Raw genomic sequence first — 20,636 nt, forward strand, 5'->3', positions numbered from 1 at the left:
CTTGAAATCTATTTTGATCATTTAGAATATCAAAATTAAGATGTCGAACGTAATAATATCGTTCAAAACAAAAAAAAGTGCGCTTTCGGTCAATTGATCATTAAAATAACCAAAACGGCCGCTATAAAAAGCACAGAAAGCGCCTCCGTAGTCTTTCGTGTTTGACATAACAGCGATGCTGTCACAATATTAAATCCCATATACGGTAGCGCCGCTGTTTTGATGCGGTGAGTACCGGAAGAGTTACGTTCAATAATCCATTTATTCGTGATCAAACGTCAACATCCCACCGCAAAATCGCTAGTGTTTGGAGGTGATGTTTTCTTCCAAAATACGAAATCATCCCCTCCAACTTAGTTCTAACGCCAACCGTTATATGAATAATGGGGGCGCGTCGGTCGTCGCAAGTTTCTCGTTAAACAGTCAATAAAAACCGGTAAATTTGTCATCGCAAAATAACCCAATTTGATCAACACGTACTGGATGTGATTTTCATAATCAGTCATCATTCAATGATGAATTCTGAACAAGTAGTGACAATTTCAACAGCACTGGTTTCTAACTAATCTTGCAATTTAAAACTGTGACTATCTTTGGTCACCATGGTCATGTATATCTTTACATAGAATTGAGCCAAAACAGTTTGCATAGTGTAAAATACTCGCTTGTGTTACATGTAGAACGAGCGTGGTGACGATGATGGCGCTGGGGGTGGGCGCGTCCATTCTGCGATTAATCATTGCAAAAACTACTGCGCAGGATGCGAAAAGCGAGGATTGCTGACGGCGCGAATTCCAAAAGAGAGCAAGCAAAATTAATCTCTCTCGTGGATTTATTTCTCTCTTGTCATTCCCATCTGGTCTCTCACACTGGTCGACTTGGTTGCTGTAACAAGATGTGCACTGGCCGGAGTTGACGCTTTGGCTACTCACACACTGGCATTTGTAGTTCAAAAAGCTCTCTACCACATTGGCAGCAATGCGTGTACGATACCGGGCAGCCCGTTTACCGATGAAAGTGCACACGTTGGGTTTCATCGTCACAGCCAGCAATATGTAGCGTGGGATAAAGTGTTGCGTGGCATGCTTCACGCTGTGCGCGAGCAAAAGAATTGTTCTCAGATCGCGCGCCGCACGAAAATGCCTATTTTATTTAATTTGCAATGTAACACTTTAACAACTATTTTGATGAATGTAAATTACTTAGCAAATTCTTGATAAGAGTGATACTTGTAATGGGCTATATTTTGTTAGGTTATTGACTTATTAAATTGTCATTGATAAGTATTACATATTATTGGCGGTCAGGATGAACGAGATGCTACCTGTGCAGTGCACATGTTGCACATGCGGACGCGACGCCTCTGGTTGAAATGCACGGTTATGATACGCCTTAGAATTTCTCTGCTGCAGATGTTATCCAACGTTACCAATGATCCGGTGTACACAAATTCATCTATCACCTCGAACTCGTCTTCGTCAATTGTCACACTTCTGTCAATACGAGCTGATCATACTCGTTTCCTCCAGCCAACAGATACTCCGTCTTCGACGTATTTACCTTCAACCCAACTCTTTCTGCTTCACGTTTTAGCCTGGTATACTACTCAGCAACAACCTGGAATGTTATTCTGACAATATCCACGCCGTTTGCGAAACAGATGATTTGGCTGCATTTATTGAAGATCGTGCCCCGCATGTAGAAGCCCGCTCGTTTTATGACATCTTCTGACGCAATATTGTGCAGGAGGCATGAAAGACTATCGCCTTGTTGAAGTCCTTTGCGTGTTTCAAACGAGTCTGATAACACATCCGATATCTTCACACAACACTGTATCTACATTATCCATCGTTGCCTTGACTGGTCTTGTTATTTTCTCGGGAAAACCACAAATATTTGATATTCTACATTAATTTCAGTAATCGTATACATAAAATTGACTAACTGATTAAGAATATTTTGTTCTCTAAGTGATAGCATATAACAGCATGTATGTCTACGACCGATCTCAATTCGAACCAATGTTTCTTCAAATTCATCACAAGAGGTATGAATGCAAAAAACCCTAAAGAATTATGAAGGAAGTGTTTCATGATTGAGGCGACTGAACTGGCTAATCAAGTTTAAAGCCTCATAAATAAATACAAAAAAAATGTTTCATGATTTTTTTTAATTATTGAAGAAATGATTTTTCAAAAACATCTTAGGGTTTCGTTCTACATCGTCGTAAGAGCTACTATTCGTCGTATCAAACTGAAAATGTTCCACTACGGCGGATATTCCAACTTACCTGCAACATAGATTCATTTTCCAAATGTAATTTTGTGAAAGCTTTTATGATTCGTCCACCTGTACACCAAAAATGCAATGAAACTAATGTATTTCGATAAATATCTTCAGTTCAATTATCCACTTTACACTTTTTCACCGAAATCGCATGGACGAACACGATTTGAGAGAAATGCTTAGAGATCGACATCAGTCACACCACTTTCCAACACAAGTTTCTTGCTGCCCCCGTGGGTGACTAACTTCGCCGGGTACTTATTTTCACTATGGAAAACCTTCGTACTTCTTCACTGAAGGATCTCATTCCAATCACACGCCGTAAAACTTCACTAAATCACCAAATTTTACAAAATTCCCTCAACCGCCGCGTAAAATTGAGAATGTAAACAAAGTTCTGTCCGTCGTACTGAGAAAAAAAAAGCTTGTGCGCATCAATGTGTGCACACGCTCGACGTAAAAATACGGTTCCTTTGATTGTGTTGATTTCGCTGTACTGTGAGCAAATGCCATAATTGTACGGTCAAAAGGAATTGTGTTCATATATTTGGGCTGAATTTTGATGACGAACAATTAATTTTAAAGGAAATTAGTATATTCCAACATGCTGAAGGAATGGAGGGAGATGCCCGTAGATCTATATATTCTAGTAAAACATTTTATTATAGCGTTGATATGTTGTGTTTTAACCATTCAATACACACAGTGAGCCGTAAGTTGTGAGACGAATCTGGAAACTGATTACGACGGAGTTGAAAACGATACGACGGACTGAGAATATGGTAAGATGCATTTTCTTTGCATTATTTCCAAAAAGAGATCAAGATTTGTCAAAATGTTATTTTACATTGCTAAAGCCGTTTTGAGACAGAATTGTTTGGCATCGGTTTGTATCATCATCATTCACTGCAATACTGGGAAAATTGCAGTTCTCACTGATCAACACTTAATACGATGGATACTAGCACATCACCCTACTATAATTTTTTCGACAAAAATCTTAAAAAATCTTAAAGCCATTCCAAAGCTTGGAGGTTTTTAATAGATCTTGTATAACCAATCAATAGAAATTTGGTCGAAAAGTCCCATCATTCGATTACAACTTATATTTAAGAAGCTGGGCCACAACGATCTCTCTGAACCACCCTAGAGCAGCCATCTACACCCACAACATCGCCTTCGAATAGACGGCAAACTCACGACAACTGTTTCAGCCGTGTGCTAGCAGCCATAACAACACAACGTGACTTAGTGTAAGAACTGAAGCTTACGGTACCACCACCAAACCATCTCGAAAATGTGTGTCTGGCCCTGCCTACAAACATCAACTATACTAAGACGACGTCGACAGCAGTTTACATTTAATTCGCGCACAAGCCATGGAGTAAACCAACCTATACCTACTAGGTTTTCTGTACGGTGCCTTTACTGGAGCAGGGCTGGTAGCGGTCAAGCAGCAAAATAATAGTGACTAAAATTTCGTAGCTGCCTATTTACCTTTTATATGCACTGGGCAGCAAGTTCATTTGCTTCAAACTGACTTACGGAAATTGACTCGCGATTAATTTTTTTGTCATTGGTGACTTTAATGACAATTATCGCCCATGGAATAAATGGCAAAGAAATTCCAACGTCAGAATTTTATTCGATGACTGCTCTTCAGAATATTGGTTAATTCAATACCCTGATAGCCCTACTTGTTTTTCCTTTTCTAGAAACCCAGACTGGAATACATATAAATCATACATCGATGATAATCTTGATATTAACATTTCTTTGCAAACAAACATTGATGTTGACAATGCTCTCGAAACTTCACTAATTTCATTGTTGAAGCAAGAGGCATTGCAATATTAAAATGTGCAGTAAAATTCGAATCCGTGATTCTAAACGAAGATCTCAAACTTTTGATGCGTCTTGTAAAGTGAGGAGAAGGCAATTTCAACGCAGGATCTACAAAAATAAATTAAGAAATAGTTTTCTAAATTAGGAAACAAAAAAATTGATTTTAAAATTTCTTAATTGAACCCTAGCTCTAAGCCCTTTTGGAAATCAGCAAAAATGTTGAAGAAACCTCAGAGCCAACTCCAGCATTGAAAGAGAAAACAAATTAATACTAACTTAAAAAAAAGCTCAAAAACTCGCTATGCAGTTTATAATCGCCTATTATTTTAATTAAGGATTCACTAGTCGAATGGATCATTGAAGGTAGTTTTTGTCAGTGCTCACCACATCAAAACAAAGGCGCCACTGTACATGGGATTTAACATTGTGACAACACTGCTGTTCTGTCAAACACACAAGCCTACGGTGGCGCTATCTATGCTTTCCATAGCGGCTGTTTTGTTATTTTAATGATCCATTGAAAATCAAGTTACTCAGGACTTTGAAAGCATTGTCAATCAAGAGAACCTTTTTGAAAATTCCTGGGAGACTGATTTGGAAGAAGTGATAACTATTATTGAAAAATCAAAAATTTGAAAACCCCTGGCGATGATGGAATTTTCTAGTCGCTCTTTTCTAGTAGAGTTGCTTATCATTCTTGGTTGATATATTTAACAAAGGTTTTCTATTAGCATATATTCCTTACAAATGGAAAAATGTCAAGGTTGCACCAATTTCAAAGCTTGACAAAAACTCTGCAGAAGCTTCCAACTATCGTCCAATCAGCTTGCTTTCCACCATCAATAAACTTTAAATTCAATTTTTGCGAATGAACAGTTCGGATTTCTACTGAAAATGCAAACCTTATTCTAGAACAAACTTTTTAAATAATATTTCAGACTGGCCATATTGTATGCTAAACCAATGTGGACAGGCTATTGTAATACCGGAAAGAAAGCTCTGCAGAGTTAATCCTGGTTTGCTGTTGATAAGTAATTTTTTGGCCTATCTTGATGCTTGGGAAATTCAGGCAAGGAATCGCCTAAGAAAACTTTTTTTTCTGATCGCAGTACGCAGTTGAAAATAAATGTTAGTTCAAACGGGAATCTCAGTAGGAAATTTTTGCAGGTATTTTCATTTATTTTGCAGAAAATTAGCCGTTACATAGAATATTTAATGTTGATACTCTGGAACAAATGTCAAAAAACGTTGCAATCTGCTATTCAAACGAAAATGTTTTATTTATTTAGGCCAGGTTGGCCACCTGCCAAGGGCGCTAGCCTTCAGAGGGTGCCAAATTGTGCGACGATCTTGGTAAAATTGCTAAAAAAAATATTCATAAAGAGCGACTTAGATGTCACAGTTTCTAAAAAATTGTAGATATAAACATGCTAGATTTTTGATCGATTTTTATAAATTATGTTGGAAGCATTCCAAAAGATGCTTCGTAATTCCTCAGAGAAATTCTCGGACTTAATTAAGTCCAGTTCAACAGTTCACTTAAGCAATGATGAATCAGTCTACCCGATCAGTGGATTACAACGAAGTTGTAGCAGATTTTGTTACTCAGTTAGCGCGTTTTTTCTTACAGAATATGTCATAATTTTTGCTAATTAGTAGTTAAAAAAAATATAATTTAATTTCTTCTACACTATACAAAATTGGAAAATAATATGTTATAATTTTATCAAAAATATAACTTATTATGTTTCAAATCAAACAAAAAGAAAATACTCAATTTGTTATTTACCATAACAGAATTATAACAAAATTTGTTATTAGCAATTGTATTCAAAGTTTTTATAACAAAATGTGGTATAATTATGTTTAAAATTGAAACAAATTTGAAACTTTGTTATTATAACTGATTTTGTTTAAATTATGTTATGATTTCCTTCATCAACACAAAATACTTTTAACAAAAAAAAAATGTGTTATTTGTAACAACTATTGATATAATTGTGCTTTAATTTTGTTGTAATCAACAGTGGTAACAATTATTAAAAAAAAAACAGTATCTACAAAACACTCACAAAACGAATGTAAAAATTTTAATAGGATTATACAGAAATACTACTAGGATTTTCAAACAACTCAGAACATATCTTACACAAAATCTTGAACAGACTGTTCAAATAGCCAATCGATCAAATAATATGAGGCTGGATTTCTTATTGTTACTGAATGGTACTTCACGGAATCACGGGAAAATAAATTCATAAAGTATTGACAAAATGTTTGATTCTATTTATAGCATGCCTGCCCAACCTTTTTGGTTCTTTTCCGACATAAATGAATGGTGTGTTAGCAATAATAGTCCGATCTGAGTAATTTTTACCTCAAATAAAAGCTTGGTATTGTACCTGATTAATCCATGTATGAAAAATCGACTGCATATCCAACTCTTCGCTAGTGATACAGTTAAGTCGAAAAATTTGTGCGGCCCATGGGCAAGATTGATTTTTGGCTTTGCCTGCATCGCTAGCAAAGAGTTTATTTATTATATGAATTTTTATACATGGATCAATCAGATATAATACGAAGCTTTCAATAGGGTCCTAAAGCCCTGTCTCAATTTTATTACCAAACACTTAAGTTTAGGCCAGAAACACATGTTTACTCAATTTTTAAATGATTTTCATTGGTTTAAGTACAAAAAACATTTTTTTATGATTTTTGAGATTTTGTCACACCCCTAGGTTTAAACTCGAATTTTGGGTATATTTTGTTTTCCGTGTCCCTTCCAAAATGTCAGATAGGAACAACCCCAGTGTTAAAACTATATGCCCTGTGGCATTTTTGTCGAAAACGTGAATGTCAAACAAGATCACAAGTGTCAAGGTTGATATTTGGAACCATTTTTAAAATTGAAGTTAAAAAATGATATAGCCGTTATTTGAGCGGGAAAACATGCTAAAGTAGTTGCAAGAACATGCTCTTTCGTATTATTGAATAAAAACGAGAATTCATTAAACATTTTAGGACCCAATTGAGGTAAAAATTTCGCAGCTCGGACTATTATTGAAAAAACACAAACCATTTATATCGAAAAAAAAGCCGAAAAGGTCGGGCAGGCCTGATTTATAGTGATCGCAATTTTTGCAGAATCCAGAAACGAATGAACAAATAGGGTGCTGGTACCAATGATTATAATGAACCAGTAGATTGGACTATGGAATAAACGTATATTTTTCGATGAAAACGATATTCGCTATTTTTGGTGGATGGATCGCCTCTAGTTTAGTCGATTTACCAAATTTCAGGTTTTTATTTTATCAAAAAGTCATATCCAGCTTTTAAAAAGCGCTAATGGCTGCCACCAATGGCTTCGCTCTCTGGTAGGGATAAGTCGATTTGACGTTTGGCTTAGGTCCTTTTATATTGAATGGACCCATGCCAAACGACATATCGACTAATCCCTACCAGAAAGCGAGCCTATTTCGGGAGCCATTATCGCTCGTTAAAAGCTGGATACTTAAATAAATGGGGGCCCAGATAGCCGTAGCGGTAAACGCGCAGCTATTCAGCATGACCAAGCTGAGGGTCGTGGGTTCGAATCCCACCGGTCGAGGATCTTTCCGGGTTGGAAATTTTCTCGACTTCCCAGGGCATAGAGTATCTTCGTACCTGCCGCACGATATACGCATGCAAAAATGGTCATTGGCACAGTAAGCTCTCAGTTAATAACTGTGGAAGTGCTCATTAGAACACTAAGCTGAGAAGCAGGCTCTGTCCCAGTGGGGATGTAACGCCAGAAAGAAGAAGACCTAAATAAATGATTTTCCACAAAAAAATAGCTCCCTTGCACCAATAGTTGCCGTCGTGTTCCAGTACCCATAATGAGTTACACAGCGTAACAAAAAGGACATTTTTGCGTTTCTTAAAGATCAAATTACGTGTCTATAGTAGATTTGGGGTTGCTGAATCTGGTGCCATTCACAGAAATGTTTCAGCACGTCACAAATTTTAGCTACAGGTCACCAAAGTTGTATAAAACACTGGTTTTATTAATGTTTAAATGTAATTTAAAGTACATTACACACTTTGAGATGATAAATATTGTTTTATACGTAATGTTTGAATCCTGTGGAAAACTAAGCCAATATATTACCTTACAAGCTGGCAAACTTGCATGCAAGTTGGCTGAAATAGTCATTTTTTGCATTTTCAACAGCCAATATCTCAAAAACTAGACGTGCTATGATATTTCTGAAAACGGCAATGGATTTAGCAACTCTTAATTATGTGAATAGCGGTATTTTGGTGCTAGAGACAAAAACGTGTTCCGCAGTGGTTATCAATGAAGAGAATTGGCTGGAAAACAAAACTTGTTATCAATGTATTTCAAATGATAACACAATGAGATATTTATATGATATCTTTAGTATAACTTTTGTTATCACGTTTGTTATGTTGCCTGATTATTCTACCAAAAAGGAAAACAAACTATGTTATCAAATGCTTGTTATCGGATAACACAACTTGTTATCTTTTTGTTACCCAACTTTGCTCGGGTAGTGGATCAACTGACGGAAGCAGTGTTTTCAATAGATATAATAAAAATAAATTATGCTTCATGCGAAAGATTTCAGTTGCTGCTTCGAGGCAAAAATATTAAACCTTTGTAAAAATAAACTATTTTGTTCAAAATTCCTTGAACCATTCCCGAACGTCTACTACTGGAACACTAACGCAACTACTGGAATACGTGTACCAATAGTGGCTCAAGCGATTTTATACTAAAAAAAAATAATTTCATGACTCTTTTCATATTTTTCCTATATAGTAGAAGTAGAAATCTATCTGTTAATGTCAAAAGATCTCTGTTAAGGCTTTTCGTTAATTATATTATGATATTTTTTTTGCTTGGGTAATCCACTATTGGCACCGGCACCCTAATTGTATAATGTAGGGTATTATTCTAGTTGTAACAACTGGCTCTTTTTTTAAATCAAATAATTTATATAGACTCCTCCAAACTAACTTGTGTATTTGACGCCACTCATTATCATTGTAGAAACTAATGCAGCCGATAACATTTAGTTTTTTATGAATATTGCTGTTTGCGTTTGACGTGCAAATCAATTCTAACTGGGCTTCAAATGCGGTAACACAAAGTAACCAAGGGCTACTTAGCAACCATAGTTCATATCACCGCCAACCTAGCAATAAAAATTAAACTTTGACTTCGCCTTCCTTGTTGAAAATCTTACCGCGTTTGGTGTTCCCGCATTTTATATTTGCATTTCAAATGCACACGGCAATATATTGAGATCAACGACAAAATGATAAGTGCTTGTAATGAAACAGTTGAGAAGTCGTCACGAGGATGCAACTGAATCATAGCAAAGTTGGTCTCAATTTGGAGGAAACTTAAATCAAATAACTAATTCAACAAAGAATTGAAGCTTCGTAAGCTCTCCTAACTTCAGCGCAAATATCTTTTTAAGTAATATGTCGTTCAGTTGTTGTAGAATAAAGGCCGGTTTGCTACTGACAAGAAAAGGAATCGCCTATCTCGATGCGTGGAAAATTTCTCCCAAGAAATGGTCAAGAAAATCACATTTTTCTGATCGCAGTACGCAGTTGAGAAGAAATGTCACTTCAAAGGGGGCTCTCTGTAGGAAATTTCTTGACCCTTTCAATCAAGGAATTTCTTTACTTTTCTTGAGCGAAACAGCATACTTAGCTTAACTTTGAAAGAAATTTAAGTATCCCATTCTGCAAATGATCTCCGACAAAGATTGACGGCTGCATACAATATGACGAATTTCAACGATATGTGCCGATGGCAATGTTACTGCAGAATTACTCAGGGATTTTTTGTGAGCAAATAGAAAATAGTGACCGAGACTCTAAAAAGTCCCTCTCGCTACCAGCCCTGCAAGAGGGACGAAACGCAACGGAACACGCGCTCGGCTGGGCGGCGAGCGGCGTGGTGCAAAAGCTGCAAAACCAAACCAACTGAGCGACGACGGGACGCAGACGGAGACGGAGAAACCCGCTTTCATATCAGCACCAGCTGTTGCCGTAAACAGACCGCGTATTATTAATACACGAAGCCAGAAAACACAAACCGTTCTATTTTTGTTTACGAGTTTTCTTCTTTCTCTTGGTGCCAACTACACTATTGTATGTTGTTGTTGTTGGTTTGGCTTGGCTTGAAGCGTTAATACAGCGTCACGACTTGGGAGCTTGATGGGGATAGTGGTACTGACTTGTTTTCTTGGACGATCAGCCAATAGTATGCGCCAGAAGTTACGCGAGGAAACACTCGTTCTCAAGCCCCAAAAGAAGAGCAAAGTGGCTGACCAGCAGACGGAAGCAGAGTGCTCTAAACCCAAACACAGTTCTTCGAGCATTCAGGAGGAAGTCCTCAGACAGAAGAAGTCGTAATCGTAGTCCGCGGCGGTGTTGCGACGTTAGCGCTGAAGTGTTGTTTTTGTGGCGCAGCCTTGTCGGAAGTCTCGTCGACGCGTAGTAGTCCGAGGGGTTCAGTTCAGTGATTCAGTGAATGTAGAGCACGATACGTCATTTTTTCGGGCAAAATCGAGAGCTGCGAAATAAAATTGATTGTGCGTAGTTTGTGTGTTGCTGTTGATTGATATTAGAATTGGAGAGGTTGCAAATTTTGCGTGGTACTTCACACAGAAACCGTTGTTTTCCTGCTTTTCAGTGGATAAAGAAGGGAAAGGCAGCAGCAGCAACCATTCAAAGCAGAAGAGAGAGGCCATACGACGATCGGGTTAGTCTGTGGTAAGCCACCCAATATAAGACGAAATAAGTAGTATAGAAGTATAGTGAACCGTTAATTCAGTGTGCCAAGTGTCGTTTGCTTTTTGTTTTGCTGGCTGCCCCACAACACAAGCAGCTTTGTGCAGAGAAAGTTTGGGATAATGGGATTTGGATTTCGCTGCTGCTGAATGAGGCGGATGGGTTTCGATTTCCTGTGCAGTGCAAGTCGGACGAGGAGGTGGGTCTTAAGCTTATGTATTCCTACCGTCTTGCGTGTCTTTTGTCTCTCTGGTAGGTACGTAGTTAGTGGTTTTACGTCTTAACGGATTTTTTCAGTATAAATTTTAAATGGGTATCATTGTGTGATCAGTCGTAACAGTTTCCCATAATCGGAAAAGTGGAACAGCCATATACTTTGATTTGATATTGTTAGGGCAATTATCTTCAATTAGCTAGGAACAGTGATCGTTTCTATTCTGGACTTCACAGATCAGACGGTTCGAGGGATATTTGCCGTGAGAATATTTGAACGTTAGTTGATTTCGCAGAAGGCTTGTGTGATGTATGTTCATTGTTTCACTGTGGATTTTTTATTATTTTTTTTTTATTAAAAGAGATAGGGTGCCGGTACCAATGGTTGTAATGTACCAGTAGATTGGACTATGGAATAAAACGTACTTTTTTGATAAAAACGACATGTGCTATTTTTGGTGGATAGATCGCCTCTAGTTTAGTCGATTTGCAAAATTTCAGCTTTTTATTTCATCAAAAAGTCATATAAATAATCAAGTTTACGCAAAAAATTTGCTCCCTTGCACCAATAGTTGCCGTCGTGCTCCAGTAGTGGATCAACGGATGGAAGCAGTTTTTAAAATGGATGTATAAAAATGAAGAAAAGTCCCAGAGATGTTCTTAATGCTTCATTCGAAAGATATTAGTTGCTGTTTGAAGGGAAAAATGTTAAACCTGTGTAAAAATTTGCCTTTTTGTTTAAAATTCCTTGTATAATTCCCAAACGTCTACTACTGGAGCACTAGCGCAACTACTGGAACACGTGTACCAATAGTGGCTCAAGCGACTTTATGTTAAAAAAATTAGTTTTATCACTCTTTTTATATTTTTCCCATATAATAGAGGTTGAAATCTTTCTGTTGACGCCAAAAGATCTCTGCTAAGGCTTTTCGTTATTTTGTTATGATTTTTTATAGCTTAGGTAGTCCACTAATGGCACCGGCACCCTACAACCGATTAACGATACCGTAGCAAGCATGAAATGGAAATCCAAACCTACTTAGAACATAATTTTGGTGTTTCTTGGTTATTTGGGCCTGGAAGCCTAAAAGGGTTAGTGTGTGGTATTTTGATGGTGTGTCCTGTCTTGTCCCACACACAGAAACGAAATCAAAATCATTCGTACCCAGTTCGCGTTGTGCGAGTGCGAAAAGAGATTCTTGTTCAGTTGTAGATAGATTACCTACTGGTGAGCTCGTTTCAAACTTATGATAATACATTTTTATCGTGGCAGCGGCACGATTATTTTATTTTCATACAATCAATGGATGATTCGTCACTACAAGTTTCGACATAAAAATCTTATTCCTGTTTTAAATTTAAATTTACACATTTTTTTGTCATTACTTAAAATAACTGTTAAATAGTTCGACATTATGAATGTCGTTTAGATCTATTCATATTTGAAAAAAAAATGTCTGGAAATCTGGATCGAGATTTGTTCTCCGTAGTTCCCACAATTCACAGTTTTCTGAACATCTTCTTCTTGGAATTAACGTCCCCACTGGGACAGAGGAATTTTAGTAAGAGAGTGAGAAACTTCGTGCATAACTCTAGAAGCCAATTTCAACAGAAGTGAAAATTAACTTTGGCATTGCCATTGCTTGAACTTTATAAAGAAATTATAAGAGCGATTCATGAATGAATCCATGTCCAAAGTTCCATAGACATTGTTGATTCTGCAAAAAATCTGCCTTTTTGTTCAGAAATTCGTCTTACAGATGTTACTGAAATACAATCAGAAATTTTATCCATACTTGAGCCGCTACTATTTTTTTCACAGCCATCAATTGGTTGGATTCAAGAAAAATATAAGAAAAAATCCATCCATAATTCGATAACTACCCAAAATTTACGGTTAAATCTTTCAGACAGATATGCCTTAACGATTTCATATGCATTTTTTTTCAAGTAGTCGTAAAAAAATCTAACGATATTCTTGTAAGAATAGAATCTCAACCAATCTTTGCAATTATTTCCACTATTAGTTTATTCAGATTCCTCAACAAATGTCTACACCATCTCGTTCAAGAACTATGCAGAACGTTTCACAAGATATTGCACAACATTTTTAACATAAATTCTTTCAAAAGAATAAAAAAAATCCGTTATTATCTTCTTTTATCTATTTTTTCTAAACGTTGAAATCCTTTTTTGCATGCTAGGTGAATTGGATCACTAAATACTTCAATCATACTTTAAATTTCATGTAAACTTCAATGAAATCAGTGTTTCATACAACTTTGGCGACCTGTAGCTAAAAATTGTGACGTGCTGGAACATTTCTGATAACATCATCAGATTCAGCAACCCAAGATCTACTGGAGACATATAATTTGACTATTGAAACACGCCTTAAATTTCTTTTTTGTAATTTAGTGATATATATCTGGGCGCTTGATACTGTCAATTTCGAGAAAAAAAGTATTGAAAAAGTACCAAAATTCGGAAAATAATAAACGTGTAGCTTTTGAACGGGTTTTGCAGTAAATATTTGATTGGAATCTTTCTTCTTATCCTTCTTATTTCATTAATGACATTGCATTCCAGTTAGGATTTTAGCATAATAATTTAGAAAAAAAAAAAAATACTATTATTGATTTTTTCATTATTTTTGCATAAGGGTATCGTATTATAATCAAAATTGTACTCTATGTATGCTCAGGGAAGTTGAAAAGAAATCCCACCAGAAACAATATGTCTAGATTCGAAACCAGCTGCTTTCAATTCGTCTTGATTTAAAGCTGAAAATTTGCAGCTGATAACATCCACAAATGACCACTTGTATTTTGTACAAAAAGTTAGATTTTCAGGTAATGCTTGTACGTAGTACAAGCTTCTCTTAGGATAAAAATTAAACTGAAGAAAGCTCCCAGACACTTTTCACATTATTCTTAGTAGTAACCTGCGTTTTTTGAAACTTTTTGTGATAACAATTATAATAGCATGTGCCATTTAAAATTCTGGCAACATCCAGATTTGGCAACATAAAATTCACATCTTGATGCCAAAATCGGTAAGACACTGTATAGCTGACTCTTCGCTAGACTGGTGCAAAAGATTTTGCTCCCCTATTTTGAAATGTACATCTTATGGATCCTATAAATCATCTCCCTGAAATTTAGATTTATTTGGAGGAAATTTGGCTGAGCACACGCCATTTGACGTTTGTGTGGAAATAACTGAGGAAAACGCTAATATTTTGTATTCTAGCTTTTGTCCTAATTTTGAACGGAAAAATTAGCCATCTACAGTCAAAGCTCGTTATAACGACATCTTTTATTGCGACAAAAGCTCTCTATAGTGACAATTTTCGGTCCCATGAAAAATGTTTCAATGTTATTACTATTCTCTACAACGACATTTCTCTATTGCGACGGTCCCTTGCGATGTCGTTATAACGCGCTTCGACTGTACCTCAAAGTGAAATTTTCTCAGCCACATCTTTGATGAAGCTCAAATCTCGATTGAGCGGTGTGATTATTTGATGTCGTATGGTCAGCGCCGGAGCATGCCATTGGCTAGGTTGGCCCCCGCCAAACGAGCTAGTCTTAAAGTTAAGTAGGGGAACATGGTCCAATACGCACTGATGGGGTAAAATGGCTCACCTCATTAAAACATTCCTAGAACGTTTCTATTCGTATTCTTTGCCAAACGGTGTTAAAATATGTTTACCTAAGAGTTGCCGCCACAACCCTTGGACATAAATTCATACATTTTTCCTTTATTTTCCAGTGAAGTTCAACATTTTTCACTTTTTTGCCTAAATATTAAGGTTTTCCGATGATTTCATTAAGGAATAAGCGTTTTTTTCTGTTCGGAACATAAACCACTGCCACCAATATTTGATCTATTGTAGTATATCTCGTGTCCTTTGTTTAGTGCATGTCGTGTTATATTATCACTATAGAGAAGTGATAAGGTATTCGGTTTTCTTACAGTTGTAATTTCTAACTTGATCGCAGGAAAGGATTCTAATTGAAAGGTTCCGCTATTCATACCCTTTGAAGAATGTGGTGGGTACACTCTCCACAGGCGCGCCCCTTTATGAGTCAAAATCGGATCCCTTGATGAAGCCAAGAAATTACACCGATATTGTCCATGCATCAGAATCCTAGTCGTTACTTCTTCAAACTAGCGAACTGAATAAATAAAAGTATTAAAAAAAATATTGTATTCGACTCATATTTTTCCTTGTCTCAAGATCATTCTCGGCAACCGGGAAAACCGAGACTTGTCACTTTCAACTAGGTTTAAAAATGTAACAAGGACTAAAAAAGGTTCCTTTGAATACTATAATATCCTGTTCTCTTCGTTTGAAGTAGACAGGACTAGGGTTCACTGGTAGATCTTAACCCCATAACGCACCACGGAAAGATGAACTTCCTGCGTTATGGGGAAGCGTTTCCATACTACAGAGCAAACTCATGGAGAAACTTGGTTGCTAACTACTAGTTCTCCATATTAAATGGCATTCTACCCCATCAATTTGGTCATTTTGAACCACCCCCATTTTTCAACTAACTTTTCTACACGATTTAAATCCACAAAAAAACTAAAATTTGGGAAATGCTTTCATGATGGTAGCAAGAAAATGTTGTTAAGTTACTGTTAGGACTTCGAATGGCGTTAAAATGTGGATCTCATTAGGAGAAAACGACACAAATCCTTAAAGTGGTATTTTAGACCATTTGACCCTATACTGTTCTGGCTGGTCAAGAAAAGTAAAAAAATATCCTTGACTGGATGGGTCAGAAAGTTTTCTACAGAGCACCCCATTTAAACTGACATTTTTTTTTAAACTGCGTACTGCGATTAAAGAAATGTGATTTTCTTGAAACATTTCCCACGCATCGAGATAGGCGACTACTTTTCTGCCCATAACTGCATGTTTGTCACATTCGACATTTTTGACAAATTCGAGTTAATACCGGAGAGAGTCATCAAATGACAAATACTTTCGATCCACTTACTAAAATCTGTGCGATTGTTCTAGAAAATTCGAAAAAATACCAAGTTGTTTTGTCACATTGACAATTGTAACCGCTTAACAGTCACATTGAGATTATACATGAACCTCGTAAACGGGGACGGACCTGGTGTAGTGGTTAGAACACACGCCTCTCACGCCGAGGACCTGGGATCGAATCCCATCCCCGAGATAGTCACTGACAAAAAAGTTGTAGTGACGACTTCCTTCGGAAGGGAAGTAAAGCCGTTGGTCCCGAGATAAACTAGCCTAGGGCTAAAAATCTCGTTAATAAAGATAAAAAAAAAAAATGAACCTCGTAATGTAGTGGCAACGAAATTTCTGTTTTTTTTTCTATCAGAATTATTTTCTGACTATTCACGCAACATGCGATATGAGTTGTACAAAATCTCAGCCTCATATAAGCACTTTTGAATTCTTAGTGATTTTTTTAAATTTTAGTTACCTTCCATACTGCAATAAAATGCTAACTTGATAGGGGGTGATCCCCCAGTAACGGACACTTAAGCCACTAAATTCATGATTCGAAAACTATTGGTTTTATGGGCTTGTGTTACCCATTTATGATAAATATTATCATTTTTATAGCGTACAAAAATAAATTTGAAAATATAAATATGAATTTCGACAATGCATTTTGATGGTGTATTTTAGTACCAAATTGATCGATCTTAAAAGGTGGCACCCAATACCGGACACGATCTGGAAATGCCTCGAATTCTGCAAATTTGAACATTATTGAATATGTACACTATTGGAATAGTTTTAAATTACCAATTCAATGTATTTGCAACATTTACAAGAATAATTTGAGTTTTTCTTAGTTTGCAAGATGCCTTTCAAAAACCTCTTCCATATATGATGAAAAATAGCACATTTTAAGATGTTGTTCTGAATGTTCATTTTTCTTAATTTTATTGCATGTTTGATACCATGATCGTTGGAACCCATGAAAAATGAAAGTATTTTGAGACACTGACGCAATAATTACAAAGATATCATATAACAAATCAAGCTGTCCGAAACTTGGGGACAGGAGGTGCTTAACGAAAATTGTAATTTGTCCATATTTAGTTCAATTATGGTACAAAATACATTCATACTATCAAATTAGGATTATTTTCGATCAAGCTTGCGTGATCCAAAGTATTTTTTCATATTCGAAATAATTACTAAATAGGCTCAAAATTAAGAGAATACGTCAATTTTTTAAAGATTTTCAAACTTTTCTACTTTTTTAAAAAGGCATGCATATTTCAAGGATGTGTTATTCTACGCAAACATTAGTCTACATAAAAGCTTTCTTTTCTACTAATACACCATATTGATTGGACCATGATTTCTCAATTTTTCGACTTTGTCCGGTATTGGGTGCTGTCCGGCACAGGGGGATCTCCCCCTATACCATTTACTCAATGCCTACTTTTGTCGAATGTTACAAATATGCAGTTATGGGCAGTTTTCTTTTCAACAGCAAACCAGCCTCAAGGGTTTACCAAAACGCACGGCTTACTTGGTAAACTTTTGGAATATAGATATTGAATAAAGGCGCCTCATTAGTAACAATTTACTCCAGATCGTCGCATTCATGTACTTAACACGCACCTTGGAAAAGCTCGCTTTTCATACTCAGCTCGAACGAGGTGGTGCTGGCGATAGCTGAATGCGTGAACGTTCCTTAGTTGAAAATGAAAAATTGAAACCATATCTGAATACCTGGCAACAAAATATGCATTTCAAAAGATATTGTTTATTATTTGAATTGTTTTGAAAGTTTTGGAGTTTTAAAATCTTTGAAACTCGTTTAAAAACCCTAAACCTACACAGTTAAAAATAATGAGGATTACACGTCATGTAAACTTCATTTATGCGATGTAAACATTACGTCATGTAAATTTAAGCCTGAAATCATGTAAAAATGCGTTATATGTCATGTAACCACACAGAATCCTGTTGGATTACATGACATATAATTGAAGTTTACATGACATGTCATGTAAATATTCATGATTTTCCACGCTCCAATTATGTGCATTATATGTCTCAGAAATTTACACGTTTCGTTCGAACTGTGTATGGAACTCGTTTAAACATGAATCTAGTGTTCGATTACGGGTCCATAATGAGATAAAGCAGACTATTATTATTCATATTAGTTTTATTTGATTTACAAGATCTACCACTTACTTTTTGAGCATCTAAACTAAACTAAATGATCAACTTAGTCAATTACTACTGCACAGGTAGAATCCTAAAAGAAATTTTTATAGAATACTGAACATGATTGGAAGCCTTAGTCTTGACATATCTAGATATGATTATGCTTAAACAATAATTTAGCGGAATTATAACAAAAATATGGGCAGAATATGAATTCCTAGCTCGAGTTTTCACAACAGAGTTCTGGATGAAATTAAAAAAAAACCTAAACCTGGGCAAAACTCTGTACCAGTTGTGACCAGAGTGGTTTCCTATTTTGCCATACGTGATAATTTCAATGTTTCCTTATTTTGAACGGATTTGTATGTTTTTGCAGTGTATGATATATCTTTTGTTATAAGTACATTCAAAAACCATAGGTATATAAGATTTTTTGAAGTTTTACAAATGGTCCAATAGGCTATAACTGGTACGCTTATCCTACATAGAGTGTTAAGAATGTTACTTTTCACTGTAAGTAAACATGTGTGGAAACCAATAAAATTGGTTTCAATTGCTCACATCAATAGTAAATATGTTTACTAACCACTAAGAGAATATTCTACACTAACTTAAAGTCTTTTGATGCAACATAAATGCTGATTACTATATTTTTTCTACGATTTTACTCACATTTCAAAAAGATTGGGTAGGTCTGGTTGAGATTTCCTGATTTATTTGGTGCAAACAAAAAAAAAAAAATAACTTAAAAAAATATTACGACCCCACGATTAAAAAATCTTATAGGAATCCTATGATTATTTTCTATGAATTTTAAAAAATCTTCCACCTTTAGTTGTATAAATAGGGGCGCATAAATGTAGGTCGGCAAAGGGCACCATGAGGCCACACTACGGCTCTGCATGTGGTTAAGCGAAAATTTCGTAAACCGTCTACTCCCTACATATTGACGTTCTATATGGCGGCATCCATTTATTACGTAACGCTAAAATTTGAAATTTTTGACCCCCTCCCCCCCCTCCGTAACGCTTTTTGTATGAAAAATTTCAAATTTTTGTATGGACCGTAACGCTTGAGCCTACTCCCCCCTCCCCCTAGAGCGTTACGTAATTTGTGGATGCCGCCTATCTCGACATGTTATTTTGTCGCTGGTGATGTCTTCGGTCCTTTTCATCTTCATACAATATCTCTCTTCTTACTTGATATCGTTTTTTATCTTGATATGATGTTTATGCATTGAAAATAATATCAGATCAGATTTGAGCAATTCAAAACCTTTTGAATATCACAGAGATTTTATTACAGTATTCTATAAAATCATTTTTATCGATCTTTGCGTATCTCGAACACACCTAAATTATTTAACCGACCTCAGCATAACAAATCGCTGAGAACCCATCAGCTGAGAATTCGGTACTTTTCAATACCAATTCTCGGTATTTATTTTACCGAGATTTTGGCAATTCAATTTTTTAGCCGAAATCTCGGTCCAGTATTTTAACCGAAGGTTCGGTAAACGTTTTTTAACCGAAGATTTGGTTAAACGTTTTTTACCGAAGTTTCGGTAATTTTTTTTACCGAGATTCGGCACCTAATTACCGAGATATCAGCTGTTGGGTTCTCGGCGAAACCGATTACCGAGGTTGATTTTCGAATTTAAGTGTGAAGATTCCTTCAAAATCTAGATGTGGAGAATCATCTGTATTTCTAAAGTGACTATGGACGATATTGTGAAGTTATGAAAAAATCTTAACGAAATGTCTTATTATATATCTTTAAAAGTTCCAATCCAAACCGTGAGTTAAAATGATGTCCTTGAACCGTAAACCGATTGTTGTCTATAAATGCATTTGCTTTTTTTATTCTTATTGTATTTTTCCTTAGATTCGAATTGAATGGAAATTCGGCTTATAAAAAAACATGGATGCAACGAACGATTAGAGCGAAACACAAAACTGGTCAAGAACTTGAAGGAGTTGCAGATGGTAGAGGTTCATAAAAAGCACAACTTTGCGCATATTATTGGTGAAAACGGATCATCAGTATATCTATGTTCAAGATAGTAGCCATTTTGGAGACTATGATTTCAAAATATTTTAGGCAACCGATGTTTGACGAGCATCTGACGACTGATTCATAACATCCACATGATTTCCACTATTGAATCATGACTATAACATGCGCTCAGACCATTTTGACAGTACATCGGGCGAAAATCCCAGTCGAAGAATTCACTTTCGTATCCAAGTGATAAATGAAGCACAATCCTTGATGAATTGATCATCAATAA

The 20,636-nt window shown here is 36.1% G+C and overlaps 1 protein-coding gene across 6 annotated transcripts in view; it reads left to right on the plus strand.

Annotated features, from left to right (window-relative positions):
* Positions 1–20,636, plus strand: part of LOC5571110 (protein yippee-like CG15309) — a 304,844-nt gene that overhangs the window by 266,000 nt on the left and 18,208 nt on the right. The window contains exons 1-2 of one of the 6 annotated variants that reach the window (XM_001659500.2): positions 10,176–10,745; positions 10,847–10,926. The exons of 3 other annotated variants lie outside the window; for them this stretch is intronic. The gene's annotated coding sequence lies outside the window, so the exon portion shown is untranslated. 2 more of the 6 variants (XM_021850476.1, XM_021850477.1) reach the window with 2 other exon arrangements.

This window comes from Aedes aegypti, chromosome 3, assembly GCF_002204515.2.
Source record: "Aedes aegypti strain LVP_AGWG chromosome 3, AaegL5.0 Primary Assembly, whole genome shotgun sequence".
Classification (NCBI taxonomy): domain Eukaryota; kingdom Metazoa; phylum Arthropoda; class Insecta; order Diptera; family Culicidae; genus Aedes; species Aedes aegypti.